Source organism: Alligator mississippiensis, chromosome 8 (genome assembly GCF_030867095.1).
Source record: "Alligator mississippiensis isolate rAllMis1 chromosome 8, rAllMis1, whole genome shotgun sequence".
In the NCBI taxonomy this organism is placed as follows: Eukaryota; Metazoa; Chordata; order Crocodylia; family Alligatoridae; genus Alligator; species Alligator mississippiensis.
The window spans coordinates 56,318,881-56,331,902 of record NC_081831.1 but is presented as its reverse complement, the minus strand read 5'-3'; the positions used below and the strand labels follow the sequence as shown (position 1 = coordinate 56,331,902).

At 42.6% G+C, this 13,022-nt stretch overlaps 1 protein-coding gene across 1 annotated transcript in view; it reads left to right on the top strand.

The window, feature by feature from the left end:
- LOC102572005 (connector enhancer of kinase suppressor of ras 2) overlaps positions 1-13,022 on the top strand; it is a 116,052-nt gene that overhangs the window by 20,003 nt on the left and 83,027 nt on the right. The window lies entirely within an intron of this gene.

The following is a 13,022-nucleotide window of genomic DNA, read 5'->3' as shown; positions in this document are numbered from 1 at the left end:
ACTGCCAAATTTCCAAACACCACATCCAGATGACATGGCCCCATGAGCTGGATTGAGCCATGCCCAGGGCTGGTGTGCCAGGCTTGATCCAGCATGCATGGGGCTGGGGCAGTAGGCCCATTCTGCTGTACATAAGGCCTGATCTGGTACACAGGGCCAGAGCTGGGGCTGGGACAGAAGGCCTTAGACAGGACTGAGAAAGCCATGTACTAGTGGGCTGAGCTGAGCCAGGTCTGTTCAGCATGTACAGAGCCCAGGTCACACAGTGCCGCATCACTGCCAGCTGTGCCTGCAGCCGGTCCACAGCTGTGCTGGCTGTTCCCGTCAGCACCATGGGGGGGGGGGGGTTTCGGCAGCCCCTGCTCGAGCCCCTCCACAAACCTACCCACAGACCACACATCCCCCTGCCACTCTCCATACCCCTGCCATCCCTCCCACCACTCTCCATACCCCCTGACATCCCCCTGCCATTCCCCATACCCAACATTGCCTGCCACTCCTCCCACCCACCCACACCCATAAACCCCACCACCCGCACATCCCTAACTTACCTGTGACAGTGTCCAGGGCAGCAAGAGCACCATAGAGATGCTCTGGCCAGAAACCAATGTGTCTCTGGAGGACCAACTCTCAGGTTACCTCAGGGCATGTTTGGGAACTGTGCTCAGCCCTGCTTCTCCCCCCCCCCCCCCATGTTTTATTTTGGTACCTGGCTTTCCAGGTATCAAACTTTGAGCCTGCACTGCAAATATGCAGCTTGGGGAACATTTTTTTTGTTCCCAGAGTGCATCTTGCAGCATCTCAAACTCCTTTGAGGGACCGCCAGAAGCATACGCAGGCTCATCTGGACACACCCTTAAAGGTCTAAATTAAAATGATACCCTGATTACCAATCTGTGTAACAGACAGTATGGAAATGTTATTCCCAGTGATGGAGAAAGAGGATAGTGGTGAAGGATTTAAGGAAAAAGATTAAGAGCTCAGTTTAATCATAACATGCATTATCTTACATCTTTAAACCCCCAAAAAGATAACAGAAAGGCTAGGACAGGAGACAAGGCTAGAGTATGGATGTGTCAGATCTACGGCAGGGCAGGTACTTGCACACAAGCACAGAGGTGAGTATGAAGTGAGCAAAACATTTACTCTTCCTCCCAACATGCCAAGCAACAAAGCTATGTGAGAGTACTTCTTCCCAAAAGCAAGGGAAAAGATGAAGTGACGTCCCTTCAGTCTGTTCTAGGTTACTGTAACTATTTACTTCCCCATGTAACTTTTGGTAAGTACAAAATCAAGTGTTACATTGTTTGCATTTTTAATTATTTGAACTAAATGGATATGATTGGATCTTAAAGTTAAATCTATGTATACTTTAAAAATACTTTAAATTTTCATCTAGCTAAATATATACCTGTAGAAGTTATAGCTGCAGAAGAGAAATTGTGTCCCATTTTCATCTCTGATCTTTAATTTTCTAAATTAATATTTGTCCTATGTTTTTTGGGGGCTGATGCAACCTTCAGTTGCACAAGCAAAAAAATTGTTGCAGGCTGCATCCACATATCTAAGGGCAGAATATGGTCCTCTGCTAAACTGCTGAGAAATTTAGATTTCTTCTCGGTTGAGTTCAGAACAATGAATACATTTAACTTACTTTTTGTATCAAGTAGGAATGAGACGTTGACTCCTAAACAAAGATATTAAGACCTACATTATAATGAGTATTTAAAAAATTGCATAGGGCCTGAAGCTCCTGTGTGTTCTCAAACTTGTATGCACTGAAGGAGGAACTGCGAGAGGAATCCTGTCATTCCTGCTAGCCATAAATTAAGTTCCTCCAAGAAGTGTTTAGTAGCATGGAGGATGTGTACAATATGCAGATAATCTGGGAATTCATTCAGGTTTGTTCTCCTGGCAGTGAAACTTACCCAGAGCTGGGTGTACACATATTCAAATGCTGAGGCGCTGAAGAGTGGGGAGCTTGCAGTGCTAACACTGTGCAAGCATGGAGGCAGGGGCACAAATCTCACATGCTGTGCAGGCTCCCTAATCTACCTGATGACAGATGGAAGCAGTGTATAAATAGGCTGACCATAAGGAAATCTGGGACATCCAAAACAGTGCTGCTGCAGGCAGTGGTGTGGTGTGGTGTGGTGTGGTGTGGTGCCTGCCTGCCCACCTGCCTGGCATGCCATGCCACTCTACTGGCCTCCAAAATCAGGGACTGTCCTGGCTAAACCAGGATGTATGGTCACCCTTTGCATAAGACAACCCTGATTGGCTGCCCATGGTCAGCCTCTGGTTTCAGTGCATCATAATGTGGGGATTGTGAAGGGGGAATTTGCTGCTCCCTGCAGCAGAGTCAAGGTCATAACACACTGTCTCCCTGGGATGGGCTGGAAGAGGAGAGAGGAATGTGAAAATTTATGTTCTCTTCTGATAGAAGCCACCCCATGTACAGACATTGGCTCTCTCAGGAGAAACTCCTGGGAGTTATTTAGCTCTGGTTGTTCCCAGGTTATTTTTCTTCTTGAGTGGTCATTTTTACTTTGGGAGAAAAATCATGAACTCCTGTACACTTGTAGTTTCTCAGAGGAGAGCAGGAACTCTCTCAGGAGAAACCAAATGTCTGTACAAGGCCAGATGAGTGTCTCTTGGTTTGAAGCACTTCCACGTGTTTCAAAACCTTTACCTGAACTGGCTTTTACTGTTATTGATTAAATGCTTACCTAATGTTGGGCAGAATCATATCAGTTTCTTCATAGGTAAAGTTGTCCAGTGAGTTTTGCTTTCCCCTTAGAGGTGAAATGCTCTTTCTGCTGACATAAGGAAAGATTAAAACATCAAATACTAACAAAGTAATTCTCAGCCAGCAGGAATCTGGGAAAAAAATATAGTAATAAAACAAATGGAGAGAGAGGGATTTGGAAGACAATTTGTTATGAGTTTACTTGATACGTGTTTAATTTTTTTGCTTCTAGTTATGTTATAGTTGGCATCAAGACCGATCTCCATATTTGGGGTCAAAAAGGAATTTTATCCCATGGTCAGATTTGCATGGACTATGCGGGGTTTTGCCACCTTCTTTAGTCGTTGGGGAGGGGGGAATAGGGGCAGGAAGCATGGCCCTCTACCTGGGATCTCTTAAGTATATACTGACAACACTTCATAGAAGGAGGACATGGCTGCCATGGTTTCTCTACTTTACCTGTGGCAGATTAGTGTGTTAGGTCTGTGTTTGTGTCAGGGCTGATGGTAGTTTTATGTGGCATTTAGATTATGGATTGTATAGAATGATTTGAATAGGGATGGTCCTGCTACAGGCAGGGGACTGGACTAGATGACTTCTGGAGGTCCCTTATAGCCCTACTTTTCTATGATTCTTAGTTCTATTTATTTTAATTAGTTTTTATTAATAAGAAGGAATCCAAAGTGGCAGGCTTTGAAAATTTATTCTAATTACATTAATGACATGTTAGACAAGAAAATCCATATCTTATCTGATACAGTGCATCAGATTTTGGACAGCATACTCATGACTAAAGAGAAGAAATACCGCAACAATATTCACAGTTAAATTAGAAGCTTACTGTTACTCCTTTGGTTCCAGCTGTGTCATAGTGCCCTACAATTCAAACACTTCACATTTTTTTCCAGTCCCATGATCTGACTTTCAAGTTACTCTTTATGCTTTAGTGACAAATGCTGTGGGTCTTGAGAATAGGGAGACTTTTCTTCAGAAATGTATATCTCTAATGAACAGCTGATGGTATCACTGGTGTAAAAATTCCTTAGAAATGACTTCGTAATTATCATCAACATAAGATTCTTCTATTAAATGCAAGTACAAAACATGACATACTGTTTAAGAAATTCCATCAGAAAGTCCATGCATTTATAAGAGAATTACATAATTTATTAATGATAGATTATTTCAAGTTATGCTACATTTAGTCGGACAATTATATTTCATAAAAACTTTTTTTTATCAGTATCATGGCCTGATAAGACCTTTTCATTTATTTTTTCTAGAATATATGTAAAAATATTCTGAAAAAAATGAAATACTTATTATACCTGGAGGCATAGGAAATATTGCAAAATATAAAGTAATGGAAGAACTTGTAGAAATTACTTTGTTTTGCTGAGCCTTCAAGATCACTACACAGAAAATAACTTACCATCTGCAAGACAAGTGAGCATCCCAAATAAATTATATCATGAGAAAAATATTATTGTCATTTCCAAACTGATCTACTCTGTTTACCCAACTAATTGGACTTTTTTGGATCTCTTTCTGTATTTCATTTCATACAAATACCCGCAAAAGCTTTATGAAAATAGATGAATATGAGTTAATTTTTAGTTGCTCAGTTTTGTTTCCCTCTACAAATATCAAGCCCATAGCCCTAGCCACTATATCTGTCCCTGATCTTATACCAACACCAATACTGCAAATTTTCTTTCCCCTGTTAACTCTCTCTCTCTCATATCATTGCCTGTCCTGGCACAACCCTATTTCTCTTCTTTTTTCCTGATATCTAAAGTTACCCTCACATCTTCTTATTCTTCTCACCCAGCACCTTCAGCCTACTTGCATCCAACCCATCCCCCCACCAACTAGTTTCTCCCTAAGCTTTCCTTGATAATTAATATCTTAAAATATTTATATCTACTTTCTTGTAGTTAGAACTGTGAAATTGCATAGGTAGATATCTTAAAAGATTATTGGCTAATATCTGCAATATCTGGATACTGTCATATTTTTTCAGCGATACCACTTGGTACAATTGTATCCAAAGAACAGAGAACAAATATCTTCAGATATAGACTTGAGACTGGATCAAGAGGATGCAAAATAGATTACCTTCATTGTTCAAAATGGTTTCTGCTCTAGCAGAAATTAATATGTGGTTTTACAGTTTCTTCCCTCTTGCATTTCCTCTAAGAAATTTGAAAATCAATTAAACAGCATTCTAATCAATATATATACTACTTTTAGTAATCCTAAAGATACCAGAGCTCTTTCAGTTTAATTGTAGAGTAGAAACCTTGTCTTGAATTGGTCAGACCCATAGAAACACTCTTCTTCTCCATTCTCTTTACCCCACCTTGCTTTGACAGTGGTTATGCCAATGCTTTTGTTACTCTTTATGAAACACCTATTCAAGTGACTGAGAAAGGAGATACAGATAGGAAGACAAGATATATTTGTGCTTTCTTGCTCTCCCCTTGAAGCATGTTTTCTTGGGGGAAAACCTGATCCTAGGGTGAGTATTCTAGTGTATGAAAATTATTGTTTACCTCTTAAATTTTCGTTTTCTTTCTTTCTGGCCCAGAAGCCTGTACCTAGTGCCATTAATTGTAGCAAGGAATTCAGACCACTGATAACTTAAGTCATGAACCTGTACTACTGACTGTCAGTTTCCAAATGTCGCTTCATCCTGTCTCCTATCCAGCAGTCAGGCTAAGGAAGGAAGAAAATGCAGGAAGGAGCTACCCACATGGCTTATCACAGTCTATGAAGAACTGATGCTCTGTCTGTCACTGCAGTTCTACCTCCTTTCCCCATGTTCTCCAGCTTAATTATTCCAGTGCTGACAAACAGTTGATTTCTGCTGTTACTTACAGCAATGTGGCATCATAAATAATAAATAGTAGTAGTATGATAAACATACTGTAAGGAAATTATCATCTCATGGTTTAGAATTTGCATATTTTGCATTTCAAGTAATAACTACTGATGTGCTTGCAACATTTTAATTCTTCTCATTACTGGATTAAAGTAAAAACCTAATATAGCATAAATATATGTAACCAAATTTTCTTCAGTATATTTATCTCCTTAAACTTGAACACTTATTACAAATCACAAATCTCTGTAGAAGTAACATAGATGCAATTTCTCAGCTTAGTGATACTATGGCAGCTACACAACTCAGTTTTAGCCTCTTACTCTTTGTGGTTATATTGAGGTCTCATTGGTTCAACTTCACAAATGTAGAATATTTTGTCTGCTCTGTTTTTTACTGCTCTTTCAACATCATACTTTGTGCTGTGGTTTTGAAATGAGGATATAAATGCTGACAGCCACTATACATTCTTGTATCTCTCCCTGTTTCCTGTAGCCACTCTATGAATAATTTTGAATTCACAAGTTTTGAATATTTGATTAAACTGTATAAAACAAAGTAGATTGGTTCCACTACATTTTAAAACCTGATATGAGAATTCTTCAAGTTAACAAGGCGAAATTAAGCCTTTCTTTTTCAGTGGACTAACTCTTGTTCTTGGACTTTTTCATCTTGTCTTTCTTTCTTTGAATTAACTCTATATGTTATTCCTTCACATATCAGATGGAAAACATGACTGATTTTTGTATTTTTTTTTAATTTATAATCCATTTTGTTTTCTCTGATGTGTTACACTGAATCAGTCTAGTGATTTTTTTTTTTTTTTTTTTTTTTTTTATGGATTTCTAATGGATAACTTAATGAAGATATTTTTAGTTGATTCCAAGGAAATATTATCCTACTTCCATATCTTATGTTTGCATATAGTTCTTTAAAAATTCAATAAAGCTGGTTTTTAAAATATTACTGAAAATACTGTTTATTATTTCAGATGCCAAGCCTCATTGGTGTAAATTTCAGGCCAAACTGTGAAAGCTTTTGTGATCTACCTTTGGTTACAGGGCTTATGAACTGTTCCATGCCAGTACATCTCCATGCAGACGTATTTGAGAGATTGTGCCCAGTGATCTAAGTTGCCACAGTGCTTCCTCTGAAGTGGTATGGCTACACACCATCTCTGACTCACTGCTGTGGTTTGAAATAAATGGGTAAAAGCCATGGCCTTATTCTTTATATTTACTTTTCTACTGCTTTTTCCCATTCATCATCCATTTTCTGACCTTGTTTCCAGTATTTCTCCTACAGTACTGTAATATACATGCCCACTCTTTCTGCCTGTGGCCTCCAAATGCTTGAGATGTAGTTGCCCCATCCAACAGAGGTGGAAAATTATTAGTCTCCTGCTGACATCACACCAGTTACATTTACAGGGCTTACCACCTCTCCAAATCAAATATTTCCTTCTTTAGCTTGTGGAGGAGTATCCATGCTGCTTTGAGAAAATGAAGAATGAAGTAGGCTCAGAAAGATCAGATAATAAATCAGAGATTAGAAACTTCTCTAATCATACATTACAGTGCCACTTATGAGACCAGAAGTTTAGGCAATGGCAGGTACTCAATCCTGTGTACAGTAAGCTAGGTCTTGCACGTGGATAGCAGGGCTGATTCCTGCAAGAGATCTAGAACCAGGAAGGCCCCATGCTGCCAAATACTGCAAGTTGGCTGAATTGCCAGAAGACATCAGAAAAGGCTGCAGTACTGCTAAAACTGGTCAGGTGGGTGGAAAATTGGCTTACATGGTCCGGTTGGTGGCAAATTACATAGTCAGGTGAGTGACAAATTGGCTTAGGGGTTGCACCCAGAGAGAGGTGGTGCTGTTCAGTGCTTTCATCAGTGACTTGAACGAGGGTGTGAAGAGCACCCTGTCCAAGTTTGCAGATGATACCAAATTATGGGGCAAAGTTAACACACTAGAGGGTAGGGAACAGATCCAAACGGATCTGGACAGGTTGGAAAAATGGGCAAAACAAAATACGATGCAGGTCAAAGACAAGTGCAAAGTGCTGCACCTGGGCAAAAAGAACCAGCAACACACTTACAGGCTGGGGGATGACCTTCTCAGCAGCACAGCAGTGGAAAGGGATATTTGAGTCATAGTTGATTCCAAGATGAACATGAGTCGTCAATGTGACGAAGTGATCAACAAGGCTAACTGCACTTTATCATGCATTAGCAGACGCATGACAACCAGGGCCAGGGAGGTGATGCTTCGCACTGGTCAGGCTGCAATTGGAGTACTGCATCCAGTTTTGGACCCCACACTTCAAGAGGGATGCAGAGTATCTTGAGAGAGTTCAGAGAAGGGCCACTCATATGGTCAGAGGCCTGCAGGCAAGGCCCTACAAGGAGAGACTGAGACCTAGATCTCTTCAGCCTTCGCAAGAGAAGGCTGAGAGGTGATCTTGTAGCTGCCTATAAATTCATCAGAGGAGGGCAGCAGGGAATAGGAGATGCTCTATTTACTAGGGCACCCCCTGGAGTAACTAGAAACAATGGCCACAAATTCACAGAGAGCAGATTTAGGTTGGACATTCAAAAGAACTTCTTCACAGTAAGGGTTGCAAGAATCTGGAATGGGCTTCCCAAGGCAGTGGTGTTCTCCCCTACCCTGGGGGGTCTTCAAGAGGAGACTGGACAAGCACCTATCTGGGGTCGTCTGACCCCAGCTCTCTTTCCTGCCCAGGGCAGGGGGTCAGACTCAATGACTCAAGGGACAATGTGTTTCCCATTTTCAAAAGAGGGAGGAAGGACCACCCAGAAAACTATAGGCCAGTTAGTCTTACCTTGATCCTGGGTAAGCTTTTTGAGAGAATTATCCTGGCACATGTCCACGAGGGGTCAGCAGGGGAGATTATGCTTAGGGGCAATCAACATGGGTCATTAGAGGCAGGTCCTGTCAAACCAATCTGGTGGCCTTCTATGACCAGGTTACAAAATTCTTAGATGCAGGGGTAGCAGTGGACACAGTCTTTTTGGACTTTAGGAAGGCCTTTGACACTGTCTCTCACCCCATTCTCATTAAAAATCTACAGGACTGTGGTGTCGACACCTACATAGTCAAATGGGTCACTAACTGGCTGGAAGGCCACATCCAGAGAGTGGTGGTGGACGGGTCTTATTCGACCTGGAAGGATGTGGGCAGTGGGGTTCCTCAGGGCTCGGTCCTCGGGCCTGCACTGTTCAACATTTTTATCAGTGACTTGGACAAGGGGGTAAAAAGCACCTTGTTCAAATTCGGAGATGACACTAAGATGTGGGGGGGAAGTGGGAACACTAGAAGGGAGGAATAAGCTGCAATCAGACCTAGACAGGTTACCAGGGTGAGAATGAGAACAGGATGGGTTTCAACACTGACAAGTGCAAGGTACTACACCTGGGGAAGAGGAACCAGCAGCAGACCTACAGGTTGGGGAACTCCCTTCTTGTCAGTGAAGAGGCAGAAAAGGATCTTGGAGTCATTATTGATACCAAAATGAACGTGGGCCAACAGTGTGGGGACGTGGTCAGGCAGGGCAACTGTACCTTGTCATGCATCCACAGATGCATCTCAAGCAGGTCCAAGGAGGTGATCCTCCCCCTCTATGTGACACTGGTCAGGCCACAATTAGAGTACTGCATCCAGTTCTGGGCACTGCACTTCAGGAGGGATGTGGACAACTTGGAGAGGGTCCAGAGGAGGGCCACCCACATGATCAGGGGTCAGCAGGGCAGGCCCTACAAGGAGAAGCTAAGGGACCTGAACCTGTTCAGCCTCTGCAAGAAAAGGTTAAGGGGGATCTAGTGGCCATTTACAAACTAGTTAGAGCGGACCAGCAGGCACTGGGGGAGTCCCTGTTCCCCCGAGCACTACCAGGAGTGACTAGAAATAACGGCCACAAGCTGGCAAAGGGTAGATTCAGACTAGACATCAGGAAGCATTACTTCACTGTCAGGGCAGCTAGGATCTGGAACCAACTTCCAAGAGAAGTGGTGCTGGCTCCTACCCTGGAGATCTTTAAGAGGAGGCTGGATGAACACCTTGCCGGAGTCGTTTGATGCCAGTACTCTTTCCTGCGATGGTAGGGGGTCGGACTTGATGATCTGCTGATGTCTCTTCCGACCCTACCAACTATGAAACTATGACCTACTGAGGTCCCTTCAGAAAATAACAGAATAACAGAAAAAAATAACAGAAAAGCCACTCAACAGTGCAAAATTAGGGACTCAGACTGGTAGGGTGGGTCAAGCATCACCCGGGAGTGGGGTGGGGTTTGCAGTCGGCCAGGGGGTGGGGGAGGGTTTGCAGCTGGCCAAGCACGTTGGCCAGGAGCGAGAAAGCTGCAAACCCTCCTACTCCCGGCTGGCTGCAGATGCTGCTCCCGACACCACTCCCATGTGCCGCTTCACTCACCACACCAGTCTGAGTTCACCAGCCACACCTGGTAATCACTGTTATTTTTTAGTCTTTCCTCCGTTTATCCACATTCTCCCTATTTCATCATCCTCAGATCTCTCAGCCCTTTCCTCTATGTGTTTCAGCAATGCTCTTTGCTTCTCAGATTGCAGTATATTTTGTTCAGTTTCATTTCAATATTAAGCTGGGGATGACAAACAGTGTAAATGGACAAAAAGTGTTATACTTGTCTGTAGAGTAAGGTGGGAAGACAAAAGAGAGGAAAGTTTGTGGCTTCAGAGCTCAACAGCATTGTCCCCAGTGATTTGGGTGGGAACAGGATGCAACTTGAAGGAAGATAAGGACTTAAGTGGGATTTTGTCTCTGTTTTTAAAACTTTTTAGAAAATGGGTTCCCTTTCAAAAGTTTTGCAGACCCATTTTCTTTGCATTTTAAGTTATTTTCCCACTCCCTTTGTGTAAAAGTTTGAGTTGATTTTGTTTCAATTGAAAGTTGAAGAGGTGTCTGCTTTTTCCTGCAAGCAGCTTGAAAATTTTGAGAACAGAAATGAATGTGGGTGGATGGCTTATAATAGCAAATCAGAGTGGAGAATTGTAGAGTATAGGTATTGAGAGATCAGATAGAGGGATTATGAAGATACCTGCACACTGGACAGTAAGGACTGTCAGCTAGTCAGAGAACAGGGATTCTTGTATATTATAAGTGTAACCCTTCTGCCAGGCACCAGTCAGCAGCAAGAAGGACTGGGTTCACATTTTGGTACACCATAAATTATACCAGTGGCTCAAGCCCCCCACCCAGAAAACTGGGAATACTAAATTTGCTGGTGCATCCCTTATAAACAAAATCCCCTCCTTGCAAGCAGTGTAAACACAAAAACCCCAATGTATTACAGAGTATAAAAACAAAACAAAAGTAAATACTAAATATAATTTTTAAAAATTATTAACTACAAAGCAAAGTCTATAGGTAGCACCCTCTTGAGGAAGGCTTCACCTATACCCAGGCAGTTTGGGACTTGGGACTCCCCAACAGGTAGTTCTGGGGGGCCTGCACTCCTATACCTGCCCTTCAGCAATGGGCTGGAGAGAGGGGCCCACACCAGAGAGTTTTATGAGCTGCTCCTTGAGCTCACTGTACTGCATGGAGCTGCTCAAGAGCGTGGGTCCTTCTGCATTGCAAAGGGCTCCATTGCTCCTGGGAAACTGGCAGTGTGCCAATCCTTGCTCCCACAGAGAGGCTGTGTGTTTGGGGGGAAGGAGGTGATTTTGGCTCCAGCCAGCATGCATGCACCCCAAAACTCCTGGGCTGGATTATATGGCCTGCTGAAACAAAAACTTATATCCCTCGTATGACATCACCCTGGCCTTGTCCAGCCAGGGGTGACACACTCTAGTCTTTCTCTTAACCAATCTGCCTGAAAAGTCTTTGCTCCCCCTGGCCAATCAGGCCAGAGGATTTTACATATTTTTACCAGATACAAGGCCCAGCTTTCCATGTGCAGAGCACATGGCCAGCACAACAGGGGCCATCTTGCCCACATAAAACAAACACACACACAAAAAAAACCCGCAACACACAAAAAAAACCCCACAACACACAACCAAAAGCACTTTGCCATTCACAACCCAAGTGTATAAACCAATTCCTCTGAACCAATTGATACTCAGGTCATTGATAAATAAGAAAAAAAAGAGACTTGTGTAGATAAGGCTCATTAAATGTGTAATATCCCTGCTCTTTGGTGTAGTGTATCTATCACTTTTATTATGAACTACTTCCTTTAAAACTGCTGCTTACCCACAATAACTTATTTTTTGGCAGAAGGCAGGGCAGGATGGCACCTTATAGTTTAACTCATTCAGCATGAGCTTTCATAGCAACAGCCTACGTTGCCTCTCTCAAAGAACTACTCTGTAAGGTGCTACCCTGCCCTGCCTTTAGCCTAACTTCAGCTTAACATAGCAAAATACCTCTTTTTTCTTGTTCATGGATCTTTTCAAGGAGAGTATATATTTATTATAGTTAGAACACATGAAATATTTATACTTATGTGTTAGAGGCAGATGATCCCACATTTACATTATTTTATATTATTTGTATTTGAACTCTGATAACACTAGGAACCCTGGTCAATGATCAGGGCATCAGTAGACTAGGCACTTATGAAAGCAACAGAAACCTGGTTCCTGACCCACAGAACTTGCAGTCTGTGGGTATGTCTACCTATGCAATTAGTGCACATGAATAAACTCTGGAGTTTATTGCTCTGGAAGTTTTTGCTTCTGGACATGCTGTTTAAATGTGCACCTGGGAGCAATTAACTCTGGAGCAATCAGAGCCTGGAGCCTGGCAGGCAAACCCAGGGCTGCTTCAACTGGGCTCCATGTGCTGAGAAGGAGCTGGCTGAGGCACGAGTATGCTTCAGCATGGGGCTGGCCAACAGGCAGCCCCTGCACTGAAGCAGCCTCATGCCCCGACCAACCTGCTCAGTGTCTACATGTGTGCTGCTGCAGAGTAAAAAATTATTCATCAGTACTATCCTGCTGCTGAGTTTATTAGTTTCCTGCATCCTAATAGGGGTGCACATGTAGAGGCTGAGATATTTACTGCAAAGCTAATTAGTCAGTAAACACCTCATTTGGACATGCCCTACATATTGTACATGAGAACAGGTGCATGAAGAAGATTGTCCTTCACTGTGCAGCTCTGCATAACAGATTTACTAGTTTATTTTACTGTAAATGTCTACCTTTGCTCTTTGAATGATGGCACCCTCAGTCATGAAGCTTCTTCATACTGGCCCTTTTTTTCCCCTGTGCCATTCCTGTGCATAAGAAAAATCCTCTGCAGCTAATGAATTGTGCTTCTTTATATATAAGTAGAGGCTGAGGGCAATTGTACACAACATGGGGGGGTTAATTCTCCCTAAAT